Here is a 14,406-nt window from a genome sequence, read left to right on the forward strand (position 1 = left end):
GACCAGCGCAAGTACATGTAATAATTATTGTTACATGTACTTGCACTGGACAATTTTCTTTGTGACACGCTGACAGGAAAATACAGCGTATTTTATATGTTCGTTCATGGGTATTCTTTCATTTTTCCGACTGTAGCTATTTATTAAACGTTGCTTTAGATCTTAGAACAACGTAAAAGTTTAGGTACGCTTTCAGCTTGACTTCACATATATACCTCGTCCAATTTACTTACCGTTGCACGTCATCCGCGCCATAGCCTGTGACACGATACCAACACGAAATATCTAGGCGGTAGGTGCGTTCCCCTTTAGAATCATTTTGATTCTAAAAAAGAACACACCCACCGCCTAAATATTTCGTGTTGGTATCGTGTCACAGGCTATGACGCGGATGACGTGCAACGGTAAGTAAATTGGACGAGGTATAGGTACATAGTAAAAACCAACCAAATTAATAAATTTTAAACAACTCACACCGGGTGAGCTTTGAACCCACGATCTAAACTATCCTGCCTATACTTCTAACTAATTGACCTATCTACCATGCCCAACAAGAGTTAGTCTGTTTCTAAACGTTTGCATTTAATAACCTTACATGTGCTAAAACATGGTTAAAACACAAAAAAACAAATAAATGACATAAACTTGACTGTATTTTAAAGAACATTCTCTGTCTAGAAAGGGATTGATGGACTCTCACATTATATGAAATGAAATGTAATAAAAGAGTTATACAATTTGTCATTTATTCAAACAAAAAATCTCTCTGCTCGAAGTGACAAAACCACGAAAGCTTATCCCCGCATTGCAACTGACGTTAATGGAGTAGGTGACTAGCGTCATTTGACCACTAAAAGGCAAAGTTTTCAACCTAATATAAACATTAATAATATTCAAAAATATTAAAAATATTAATAAAAGATTTTTAATTGAAAACTTATTGGTCCATTTCCTTGGTAACACCTCCATGGATTCTAAGAGTTGCAAGCCAGATGGATGCTGAAGCGAAGAAGACAAAAGGGAATTCAAAGACTTACAATTCACGATCCCGTTTGTTCAGCTGGTAAATTCCAACGGAAAATGGACCTAGTTACTTAAAGGAGTAAAGACCAATATAAAACTGAAATAAAAATTCCATTTTTTATTCAATTGCAATGCGAAGACAAAACTGTCTTATTTTTTGCGCTCTCTGTAACAGTTCTAAGTGAAAAATAAGACAGTTTTGCCTTCGCATTGCAACTGAATAAAAAAAGGAATTTTTATTTTATTTTTATATTGGTCTTTACTCCTTTGAGTAACTAGGTATATTTTCCGTTGGAATTTACCAGCTGAACAGACCGGATTGTGAATTGTAAGTCATTGAATTCCTTCTTGCCTTCTTCGCTTCAGCATCCATCTGGCTTGCAACTCTTAGAATCCATGGAGGTGTTATTAGGGAAATGGACCAATAAGTTTTCAATTAAAAATCTTTTATTAAGAGGCAGAGACGTGCGGTACATCTTTTTAATATGATGCAAGTCTTCGAAATGCCGCCCCCTAAATATTATTGAAACTTAATACTAGCATTTATTTTTATTAAATGAAATTACACAAAATGAAGGAAAACTTTTATTTTAAAAACAAAACATACTTAAAATTAAATGAAACATGTATTAACATTAAATAACATTATTTATGAAAATTACAATTTTATCCTTTTGATCTTAATTTTGGCAAACTCGTCAATCAGATTGGTGTAGTTTAAAGTAGCAGCTAGTGAGGACTCTATCGAAATAAGTGCTAATTTTTTTAGTTTTGCTTGTCTTATGGAGCTTCGTAAATAGTTTTTAATCATTTTTAATTTTGAAAAACTTCTTTCCCCAAGCTAGCGAGACAGAGAGTGTTAATAAAATTATTAGGGCCGGTACTTTCTGCACCTCGCATGACAAAATTCCTCTAACCGGGATTTAATCGGGACAGATAATACCAGCCCTTAGTGACACAACTATATTTGGGTATAAAGAAATTAGGTTATTTTGGCACAGATAGTTCAAAACCTCTAAAGGTTTCATGGAGTATGGTATCATTTGGGATAAATCATGCAATAATTCTTCTAGAAAATCATTTGCCTCTATATCCGATTATTTTTCTATGAAAAGTATTGAATGAGGATTTTCTAGTATTTTTCTACTATTTTATCATCGTCCCCTTTTCCCTTTTCTTATATTTCCCTCAATTTAAAAATATCATATAAAAATTTAAAATTTTTATTATGAGTTTCTAAAAGCGAAAATCGATCAATCAAAGAAATAAAGCCAATGTCTATAATATAGATGAAAAAATTTACTTTAAATTTATCTTCCTCTGTCGAGAGCTGATCCACAGAAAAAATTGACGCATTTTTCTCTTGCCTCAATATTCATTTTCAGCAGGAAATTCGGAACTTATTTACAAGATTTTCTGCAATTTCATTATCAGTAATTTTCATTTTGTCATAGCCAAATTGTCAGTAAATTTTCATTTTTTCCATAGTTTCTGACAACATTTTTACACAGTCTGACAAATTTATAGTTACATGTTGCAACATCTCCGAGACTGAATTTATATGAAATAAAATATCATGCCAAAAAACTACATGGCATATAAAGTTATAATTTTTAATTATCATTGTTAACGTCTTTTATTATTTCGAATAAGGCATTATATATTTCACAAAATTGAAATCTTAGAGGTTTCAATGCATCTATTCGACTTAACCATCTAGTACTACTCAACGGTTGTAATGTTAGTTGTGAAACATGTTTTTTTCAGAACTTGGTTCTGTTGTGGTTTCGGTTGTTGTTTCTGTAGAAGAAGACGCTGCGTGATTTATGACTAAGGTGGCATGCGCAGGGCACGTAAAACGCCCTCAGAATATTTTTCAGATATTCTGTTTTGCACACCCATTTTTATTCTTTTCATATTAACCCTGTTATCATAGCCTTGTCCTCAGAGCCGTTTTAAATCAAGAACTAATTTTTCCAAATTTGTCAAAATAAGTTCTGTTAAACCTTCACCAGTTAAATATTTTCGGCTGACACTTGGTCCTATATATATTTTTAATTATTGAATGGCTCAATTTGTATTTTGATTTTACCGATTATGCCGCCCCCCTTGTGATGCCGCCTGATGCGGCTGCCTCACCGCATCATAGCACCGCACGGCCCTGTTAAGAGGAAACAGTAGCGATCAACAGGTAGCAAAAACGCGTTCCAAGATTGCGGCTGTAATTTTAAATATTTTTTCGAGATATTTGGCACACGTATTCGTAATATAATAAAGAATGGCGGTACAGAGCCCAATTTGAAAAATATATTAATATGTGGAAATTACTCCGTAATTAAATACAATATTAAAAAAACGAGCCTGTACCGCCATTAAGAAGAACAAAAAAATACACTTTCTTCAAATAAACTTTTTTATCCGATGCCTAGATTTTGTGTCATTTTGGAACTACTAAAATTTTTTATTTCATTAGTAGTTCCAAAATGACACAAAATCTAGGCATCGGATAAAAAAGTTTATATGAAGAAAGTGTACTTTTTTGTTCTTCTTAATGGCGGTACAGGCTCTTTTTTTAATATTGTATTTAATTACAGAGTAATTTCCACATATTAATATATTTTTCAAATTGGGCTCTGTACCGCCATTCTTTATTATATTACGAGTACGTGTGCCAAATATCTCGAAAAAATATTCAAAATTACAGCCGCAATCTTGGAACGCGTTTTCGCTACCTGTTGATCGCTACTGTTTCACCTTAATATTTTTAATATTTTTCAATATTATTAATGTTTATATTAGGTTGAAAAGTTTGCTTTTTAAATGAAGATAAATTAATATAAACTATCATACCGTCAAAGTGATTATAGTATATTAAGTATGGAGAACGGTAAGGGTTCTATACCGATCGAAGACAATTGTTTGGAGAAGGAGCGGGCGACGATTCCAATTATTGTCTGAGATCGGTTACCCTTAACGTTCGACATGCTTATAACGTTTTTTGCACGATTGATACCATTATAAATTATAAAATTAAACATTTTCGTCATATTGACTAGTTTCATTCATTTTATCAAGATAGATACTTTGGTTGTTAGGTAGTAACTAGGGTGCAGAATAACAATGGAGAATTGAGTTTTTATTTAGTTGTCAATAATTTTAAGTACAATTTTGATTATTATAAATTAAAATATGAGCGAAAGTGAATTTGAAGAAATTGAACGGGCTTGGGAAGAAGGGTGTTCCGCAATTATTCCCGAAAAATCCAAAATCCGTTATCAAAATACCTACCAAAGTTTTAAAAAATGGTGCGAAGGCAAGAATTTAAGAATCGAAGAAAAGACTCTATTGGCATATTTCGTTCAAAGACATATGCAGTTGAAAGCTCCTGGAAGCCTCTGGGCAGAATATTCAATGATTAAATCCACCGTTTTTCTTTATGATGGCATTGATATTTCCAAGTTTTCAACTTTGATCGCGTATTTGAAAATAAAAAATGTTGGCTATAGGCCTAAGAAAGCGAGCATTTTTACACGGGAGCAATTTGAAAAATTTCTGATGGAAGCACCGGATGAAGAATTTCTAGTTCACAAGGTAATATAAGCTAGTTTAGGTAAAAGAAATACTCTAATGAAGATTTTTTCATAATTTGTAGGTCGCAATGATATTGGGAATATCTGGTGCCTGTAGAAGAGACGAATTATATAATATTACTGTGAATGACATCCAACAAACCGATGGTTTAATGATTGTAAAAGTACCCAATACAAAAACGAACATCCAGCGTACTTTTACAGTCGTTAATAAACCAGACGATAAAATTCCATATTTAGAAATTCTGCAAAAGTATATAAAACTTCGTCCATTACAATTAAAATCAAATCATTTGTTCTTAAGATACGCCAAAGGAAAATGTTGTGCTCAAGTAATAGGGAAAGGGATAATCGGGGGCTGGCCTTCTCAAATTGCCAAATTCTTAAATTTGCCTAATCCCGAGAACTATACTGGCCATTCGTTCAGGAGGACATCAGCAACGCTTTTGGCTAATAAAGGTGTTGATGTCCTCGGATTAAAGCGTCATGGAGATTGGCGTTCATCGACAGTGGCAGAAAGCTATGTAGAAGATTCTCTTCAAAATAAAATAGATTTTGCCGAAAAAATATTGTGCAATACTAGTAATACTACTAATGTATGAGATTCTGCAGGAGTTTCTGTTAGAAGTGAAACCACAGCCCAAACAAGTGCGATTTCATTAAATAATTTAACAAATTGTACCATAAGTTTCATTATTAATAAATAATTCGTTCGTTTTCTTTATTCTTTCAAAAAATAAATTAAAATTAAGAGATTTTTTAACTCGACGGTAAGTGAATTACTTACCGTCGAGTTGGAGTACTTACCGTCGAGTTGGATTACTTACCGTCGAGTTGCTAGTAAATGTCACTTACTGACGTAAAATCTGTCACGGTAAACAGTCAAAAATGATCAATCGTGCAAAAAAGAATTTAAATATCTAGGGGCAACAATCACAAATAAGTACAAAATAGAGTGAGAAGTTGAAACGCGAATAATGACAGGAAACAGATCTTTCTTTGCAATGCAACATCTTATGAAGTCAAAACTACTTTCATAAGGTGCAAAAATCCAGATATATAAGACCATAATACAACCAGCAGTCGCGTATGGAAGCGAAACATGGACGCTAACAAAAAGAGAAGTAAATAAATTGCGTGAAAAATCCTTCGAATGATATATGGCCCTTGCAGAGACAGCGTGACAAACGAATGGAGGCGCAGATACAATAACGAGTTAGAGTCTTTATTGGGAAAGGAACATCTAGTCAGATATATAAAGGCCAATAGACAGATGGGCAGGGTATGTGATACGCAGTAACGACAATCGCCTTATAAACAATGTCTTCTGGGAAAGGCCAGATGGAAAGAGGGTCTGTAGGACGGCCCAGAAAAAGGTGGAAAGATGCAGTCAAAGAAGATCTGGAGAAAATGGGAGTGAGACAATGGGAATTAGTAGCACAGGATAGCAAACATAGAAGGCAATAACAAACGCGGCAAAGACTCACGAAGAGTTGTAACGCCATTGATGATGATGATTATGACATGGAGAAGAGAAGATATAAAAAATAAGAATACAGTGAGACTTTTAGTTACTTTTTTGAGTGTAAAAGAACTTTTTAAATCACAATTAATTAGATTCAAAAAACGACGTTAATAATTACCCTGTAGATGATTTTTTGATACTGTGTATAATAAATACTCACACACCTGTTGCTTGAGTACCTCAGCTCTTGCATTTAACAATCACTGAGCTCTTTCTAGTAGTTAGCTATCAATAATTCGTACGTAATAACCTGTTTATAGTTTCGACATAATTATGAACAATTTGTGTCTATTAACATCCAGCTTAAAAATAAATTCCGTTATAATACTGTATGTGGTCCAATTTGCCACTGGTTTTTTTAATTATTATTAATGACATGTCACAGCTGAAACGTTGTTAATACGATTACATTGTGTTTAAAATGGGTTTTGAATATAAGATACCTAGTTTACAAATATTTCGATGTTAACTAGAGTATCTAACTTATTATATCGTAGAAGAATAATTATTATGTTTCTCTTGTATTATTAGATATTAGTCCACAAAGCCACTGCACATCCGCTAGGAAAAATATTCAGATTTGGATTTTTTGCACAAACTTACTCAAAAATGACCCCTTTTAACAAATTTGCATATTGCCAGGTCCAAAAGAGGGTCAACATTTTTTTTAAGCTTTTTTTTTGTTTTTTTTTCCTAAAATTATTTTTTTTGCATCGAACAAAGTTTTTTTAGATTTGTTGGATCATTTCAAACAGAAAAGGTCATTAATGACTTTTCTCTAAAGTTGAAGAGTGCGTCCCGGGTTCCCAGTCCATTTCTGAAGCCAAATTGTGTTTCATCTCGGTCTTCTTCACATTTTATCTCTGATTCTACTGTGGATGATACGTAGAAATATTTTCAAAATATTTTCAAATCCGATTCATACACGTTGTACGAATAAGCTTGTACATATGATGTGAAATTATGAATACAATTTCAGGGTGTGACACAGTGTGTGTTCATAGTCCATGTGTGGACTGTAATAAAGATATTTTTAGGTGAGGATTACTGGTTCAAGTGGGAATATGAACGGGATTATATCAACAGACAATATTAACAATCAAATATATGTATAAAAAGTCTTACCAAAATTCTTAATTTGCGTTTTGATTACACACGTGTACCAGTTCGCTCGCGCTTTGATTAACCACGTGACTCGCGTGTTCTGATTACCGCGAACTTATAGATCCCGTAACACTCGCGGATTAAATTGTCCTTGTGATCAGTGGTACTCGATATCGTGACGAGACATCTCGTAACGCGACAATTCGTAACCGGACAAGTGGTAACGGACAACTCGTAACGGCGACAATTCGTAATAGCGACACTTTGTAACGGCGACAGTTCGTAACTATACAAATTCGTAATTGACAATTCGTAACGTCAAAATTGAATTATTCTGTTTATTTTTGTTAACGTGGAAACTAACTGTTATTACAGTTATAATTAAAATAATTATGTTTATCAATTTAACGAATCAGTACCGGGATAAACATGTTTAACACATTTTATATTTCGTTTTTCAGAATATTATATTAAAATTCTTTAAACAGAAACAAATATTTAAATGCATAAAAACTTTTAACAATATTTTTTGAAGTTATACTTCTTTACGATCGAGAGTGAAATTTTATAATGCCGGGAGCATGCGCACACAGACAGTATGTAGTTCTTTGCTAATCTTTCAAGATATGTATGTATCAGCGCTGTCAGCGCAAATAAGTCATTAAAAGGATATATTAGTATTTTTAGTAAATGTATTATTTATTATAATTTTTGTGTCTTTGGATTTGTCTTCCTCGGGAATAAGATATTTTATAATAATAGTAAGTATATTTAAAGTATTTTTGTATACTTCACTTGGTCTATTAAATTTGTCAGTATGTATGAGAAATCTTGTAACCTGTCAAAGCAAAGGGAATATAGCTCAGTGGTCGAGCGTGTGACCGGAGATCGAGAGGTTCCGGGTTTAAACCCCGGACGATTCATATTCCTTTTATTTTTTTTTTAATTTTTGGTATCGTTTTAATAAAAAAAATTTAAAAGTGGTAGGTAAGAAAGTTAGTTTAATATTTAAATAAAATACAAATAACCTGTTAGGTATATTTATTTCTTTGAAATTATATAATAGAAGTATAACTTCTTACGTGCGTAACAAGTACACACACACACACATTCTTTATTAAAGTGTATCCCTCTTATTGTTCCTTAAATTTACATATACCTAGACAAAGGAATAATTAAGTAATTCGTGAAATCTTTAAGCCCACAACCGTCTTTAGACATTCCCAACTTTCTAAGTAAACATTTGTTAAAGGAAAGGTTATTGTTATTATAAGTTACCTTATGAAAGTTACGAAGGACGTTACTAATTCGTATAGTTACGAACTGTCGCCGTTATGAAGTGTCTCCGTTACGAACTGTCGCTGTTACGAATTGTCTGTTACCATTTGTCCGGTTACGAACTGTCGCGTTACAAGATGTACAGGGTTGGCTTTATAATTATTGTAATTATTATAGATTTAATACAGTAAAAAATATAATAATATTTTTTACATGTGAAAAATTGAACACACGTTTATTTTGTTCCGCCCATGGTCGTGGGAGTTTTGTCTCTTTGTAGCAATACGACGGACTCGCTGAGACGTCAATTGATTAAATGAATCAACTGGGTACCTTATGTTGTTGTGTAAACCACATTTCAGTTCGGACTTATATGGAAATGTTGTTATAATGATGAAATATTGTAATTGCGCATTTCTGCACACGTTTATACACATACACAAGTATTATTACTGACAATAATAATGAGCACTTTTGAACACTTTAAAAATTATTTAAGAGCCGATATGTGACGCCCGCTTTCTCGTCTTTTTAAAAATATGGTGGATGTCGATGATAGGATCACATAAAGACAGATTTGTATTATTAAAGGCTTTACTTAAGCCGTAATGTGACGTTGTAAATGTGAATAAATGTCATAAATAGTAGTGTTAGTCGGCTTCAGAAAATAACTTACCCGAAGGTACCATTCGCTGTCGAAATAACAGGTAGATGGGTTTTAATAAGGTCAATGTTAAGATTAGGTGGCTACCAGAACTAACATAGAATATGAGGTTTTATAATGTAGAATAAAATATACACAACATGCATAATATAACCACTGTAAATTACTCAGAAATGAAACAAATAGGTATTTGAATCAGAAAAATAAAAGGGGCACTGAAAGAGCTTCTCAAAATATATGGAACACAACTTCTACTAAACATAAAGAGAAATATTAAGAATTATCAGATAAAAAGATGGACGAACTAATAAAAACGAGACACTGAGACACATAAGGGCACACTAATTTACTGCTAAAATTGACGATAATGAACCACCAACACTAGAAATAACGATAAACGAAGAAATAAAAATTTGGGACGGAATAGATAAAGAAAGTAAAACGGAAATTAAAAAATAAGATCACAAGGAGAGGACAGAATATCTAACGAACTCTGAAGTACGGAGGATAAGATCAAGTAACATGTGCGATCAAAATCGCACTGACAGAAAATAAGCCTAAGGCTCAATACCTTTAAGCCTTATTAACTTGGGTCCTACGACTTGGTAGAAGTGTCACCAAAAGCCATAATTTTCTTCTTCTTAGTCATTAACTTGATGTAGGTATCGTGATATCATACAGCTATTAGCTGATTTTTCCAATGATCCTCCATCTTCTGCTATTCTACCATATTCTGACAATGGGGCACCATTGGTAGCAACACTATATTATGGTCCATGTATCGTGTGGGAGATCTACCTCAAATTCTTTTGCCTTGTATATTTTTCCTAAATGGTAAGTTTTTCAAGACTATTTCTTCAAAGCACGTTTTCAAAGTAGTCTATTATTTGTTCTGATATTTGTGTTCTTACTCTTTTCTTTATGATGAGCTGGTTCAGTATATGTAGCTTGATTTGTTCTTGGGTATTTTCAGCATTTGTCTCCAGCAGTACATCTCAAATACATATATAATCTTTATATCTTTCTCCAGGCGCAGGTCTAGAAATTTATAATAGGGGCTTACCTCAAATACAGTGATGCCACAGCTACCGATTTTTCGGCAGATCTACCGAATAGCTGTCAAATCTATCGATCTACCTAATTCTCCTTTTTTTCTACCGAAAAATCAAAATTCTTAATTTTCAAATTTCATAATTAAATTCTTAATTAAAATATACCGATTTTTTTTCCTACCGAAAAATCAAAATTATTAGAAAAATTTTTTTTAGCGGATAGATTTGGCAACAGAGTTTAGTCAATTTTCAGGAATCCTTGAATTGCTTTTACTAGCTTGTGACACAATGTGCGAACGAGCAGATACGGATTTACCGATATCAATTTTATGACCAGTCCTTTGTCCTTTTATATTATTATTTTGGGAGTAAAATGTATCTACCTGAATCTGAATAGTGAATACTGAAGGATTGTGGCTTATTTTGATATAGAAGATAATTCCAAACTAAAAATAGTATTTATATATTAAAATCTTAAAACAGGAGAAATTTATTTTGCACTTTTTAACTTACAGTAGTTCGACATACTAAAGAGCATTAAAAATTTTTCTCGTTCTCAATTGCTTCAATATCTAATTCATTGTTTTGTTTTTAAACGATTATAAAGTGTAAAAAATCAATTTTTGCCTATAAAATATTCCTTGTAGATTTTACAGAAAAATGTTTCAAATAAATATTCTAGATCTTAATAGTTTCTAATTTGAAATACATAAACAATTGGAGATAGTTGCAAAAAACCCTTATTTTTGCAGTAATTTATAAATGTTAATAACAACTATTATTTATTATAACAAAATTTTTTAACTTGTTTAAACAATTATACAGCTCTCAAATAAGAATATTTGTATTTTGGGGGTCTAAATACAATAGGGGGTCCATGGACCCGTTGACCCCCCTGTATCCGCGCCTGTCTTTCTCCATAAGGGTCCAGTATTCCGATTCATGTGAAAACTGGAAAAGCTAGACTTCTTAGTAGTCTCATTTTTGTATCGGTATCGGACCTTATAGAGGAAATTTAATATAAAGGAAATTGCAGAACTATTTATATTCTTCTTCAAGTGCCATCTCCGCGAAGGAGGTCGGCAATCATCATAGCTATTCGGACTTTAGAGACGGCTGCTCTGAAAAGTTCATATGATGCACATCTGTACCATTCTCTCAGATTGCGCAGCCACGATATTCTGCGTCTCCCTATGCTCCTTTTTCCTTGAATATTTCCCTGCATAATCAATTGGAGCAAGATGTATCCCTCTATACGTGTAATATGTCCGAGATATTCTAATTTTGTTGTTTTGATGGTATTTAAGATTTCCATTTTCTCATCTTTGTCAGAACCTCTTTGTTTGTGACGTGTTCTATCCACGATATTTTTGGAATTCGTCTATCCGCCCACAGCTCGAATGATTCTAGTTTCTTTATTGATGCCGCAGTCAAGGTCCAAGTTTCCATTCGATAAAACAAACGTCGAAAAAACGTAACACCTAGCCAACCTAACTCTTAGCTCCAACTTTAAATCTCTTGTGCAGAGCACTTTTCTTATCTTGTTAAAATTTGCTCTAGCCTTTTCTGTTGTATTTGTGATTTCCTGGAAGTAATCATCTGTGGAGTTGATCATTATTCCAAGATATGCATATTGGTCTACTCGTTCGACATTGGTTCCGTTTATGAGGAGTTTCTCGTTATTTCTTTGAGTTGTTGATATTCTCATAAATTTTGTCTTCTTAACGTTCATTGTTAGACAGTATTCTTGTCCAAACTCCTCTATTCTGATCACCAGCCTCTGAAGATCCCCAATATTTTCGGTAAGATGACAGTGTCATCCGCCTATCTAATGTTGTTAATGGGAACTCCATTTACATTTATTCCAGCTGGTTCACCCTCAAGAGTTTTTTCGAGATCTCTTCCGAGTAGGTATTAAAAGAATTGGTCAAAACGGCAAACAGGTGTATGTTTTCAAAAAACTTTTGATAGTGTGTAAAAAATATTTTATTATCAGCTAAGTACTTTCAACACATAACGTGCCATCATCAGAGCTTCCTAAAAGGACATATTTAAGATAAGATTTTTTTATATAAAAAATGAGTGAAAAACTTACGTCCTCTTATAAAACCTTCATAGAAGAGCAATTGCTAAACGACACAATAAAAAAATAAAAATAAAAGAATTGGCAACAACACACATCCCTGTTTCACCCCACGTCTGATTTCAATTTGCTCTGCGATTTGTTCGTTAACACATACTTTTGCTCGTTCCTTGTAGTATAAATTCAATATAATCCTGAGGTCATTGCAGTATATGTAAATACCTTCATCGATTTCAGGGCATGCATTAATTGTTCATATAATACTTTGTCGAATGCTTTATTATAGTCATTAGATACTAATAATGATATTAGTACTTTGAAATACTACCAATGAAACATCTACTTTTAGAAAGATTAACACACATCTTCAATACAACAGCCAATAAATACAATATGATAATATCAGCAGAAAAAACTAAATGTATGACAACATCTAAATACTCACTACGATGTAAAATCGAAATTGATGGGAAAATAATAAATCAGGAAGCAAGGTTTAGATATCTGGGAATAGATATAACCAGTTACGGAGATGTTGAAGAAGAAGTACGACAACAAAGCTTAAAAGCAAGTAAAGCGGCGGGATCTCTTAATGACACAATTTAAAAGAACAAATACCTAAGACAAGACACAAAAGCAAGAATCTATAAAGCAGCAATTAGACCTATATATATATATATATATATATATATATATATATATATATATATATATACAGTGCTGTTTTTGTAACAATAGAGGTTCCGGTACGGTATGTTCCGGGAGGTTTGGGGAGCGTTCATAAGGGGGGTCTGTCCCCGGGAAATCTTTTTAAATTTAGCCTCAATAAGGGCTTAAACCTATTTGGGAGCAAGAAAAAAATTCAGGAATTCTTCTATAATTTGGTTGTTTTTTTTATTTTTTTCCCAAAAGGTGCCGGTACGGCGTACCGGCGCGTACCGTCACAAAAACAGCACTGTATATATATATATATATATATATATATATATATATATATATATATATATATATATATATATATATATATATATATATATATTAACATACACGGCGGAGCAGGCCCGGCCCCAGGGGTGGGCGAACTGGGCGGCTGCCCAGGGCGGCAAATTCAGGGGCGGCAAATTTTAGAGGACAGCCAATTTTTGAAATTGAAGAAATAATTAATTATTTATATGGGAAATAAGCCACAATTAAAATGAAAAAAATAATTTTATTAACGTTTCGACGCCCAAATCGGGTGCCGTTGTATCGGGTGATTTGGGCGTCGAAACGTTAATAAAATTATTTTTTTCATTTTAATTGTGGCTTATTTCCCATATAAATAATTAATCATAAAAATGCCACAAGGAAATAGCTTCAGAACAACATGAAGAAATAATAACATGTTTTTAATATTATAAAAAATCAATATTATGAACAAGAGCGGCAAAAATGCAACTGTAAAAACGAGAAATAAGTAAGTGAAACAATAACAACTGCAAGGTTCGGAATTGCAATTCGACGGAAAATCGACAACACCGCCTTCTTCTTCATCGCACAAGAATAGTAGGATCAGAGCTAAACTAAATTCACTGAAATTCACTTAAAATTACCTTTACTGAAAATGGATATAATAATTAGAAACATATGGCTGAAGCTTTGTCCAGCCACGCTAAGTCTTCAGCTCATTTACAGTAACAGCGACAGTGGGTAAAACTAGCAATTAGACTAGAATCGGGCAAAATCATACATGAAGAAACGCAAAAAGTTCCAAATTCAGAAGCTGGTCATTGGAAAAATGTAATACAACGACATATATCAATAATACAGTTCTTAGCACATCAGTGTCATCCAATGAGGGGCGATTCTGATAAACATTTTCATAAAAACAATGGTAATTTTTTTTAAGCTTGTTGAGCTCTTTAGAAATTTTGATTCTCTGTTACAAGAGCACATTAGGAGAATAACTAATGGGAGTAACAAGCAGCATCACTACTTGGGAAAACGTATTCAAAACGAAATTTTTCAGCTCCTCCATGACCAAATCAAAAATAAAATTTTAAACTTTTTGAAATCAGCAAAGTATTATAGCATAATTTTAGATTGTA

The 14,406-nt window shown here is 33.0% G+C and overlaps 1 protein-coding gene across 50 annotated transcripts in view; it reads left to right on the forward strand.

Annotated features, from left to right (window-relative positions):
- Positions 1-14,406, forward strand: part of LOC114341578 (extracellular matrix-binding protein ebh) — a 369,628-nt gene that overhangs the window by 150,040 nt on the left and 205,182 nt on the right. The window lies entirely within an intron of this gene.

This window comes from Diabrotica virgifera, chromosome 8 (genome assembly GCF_917563875.1).
Source record: "Diabrotica virgifera virgifera chromosome 8, PGI_DIABVI_V3a".
Taxonomy (NCBI): domain Eukaryota; kingdom Metazoa; phylum Arthropoda; class Insecta; order Coleoptera; family Chrysomelidae; genus Diabrotica; species Diabrotica virgifera.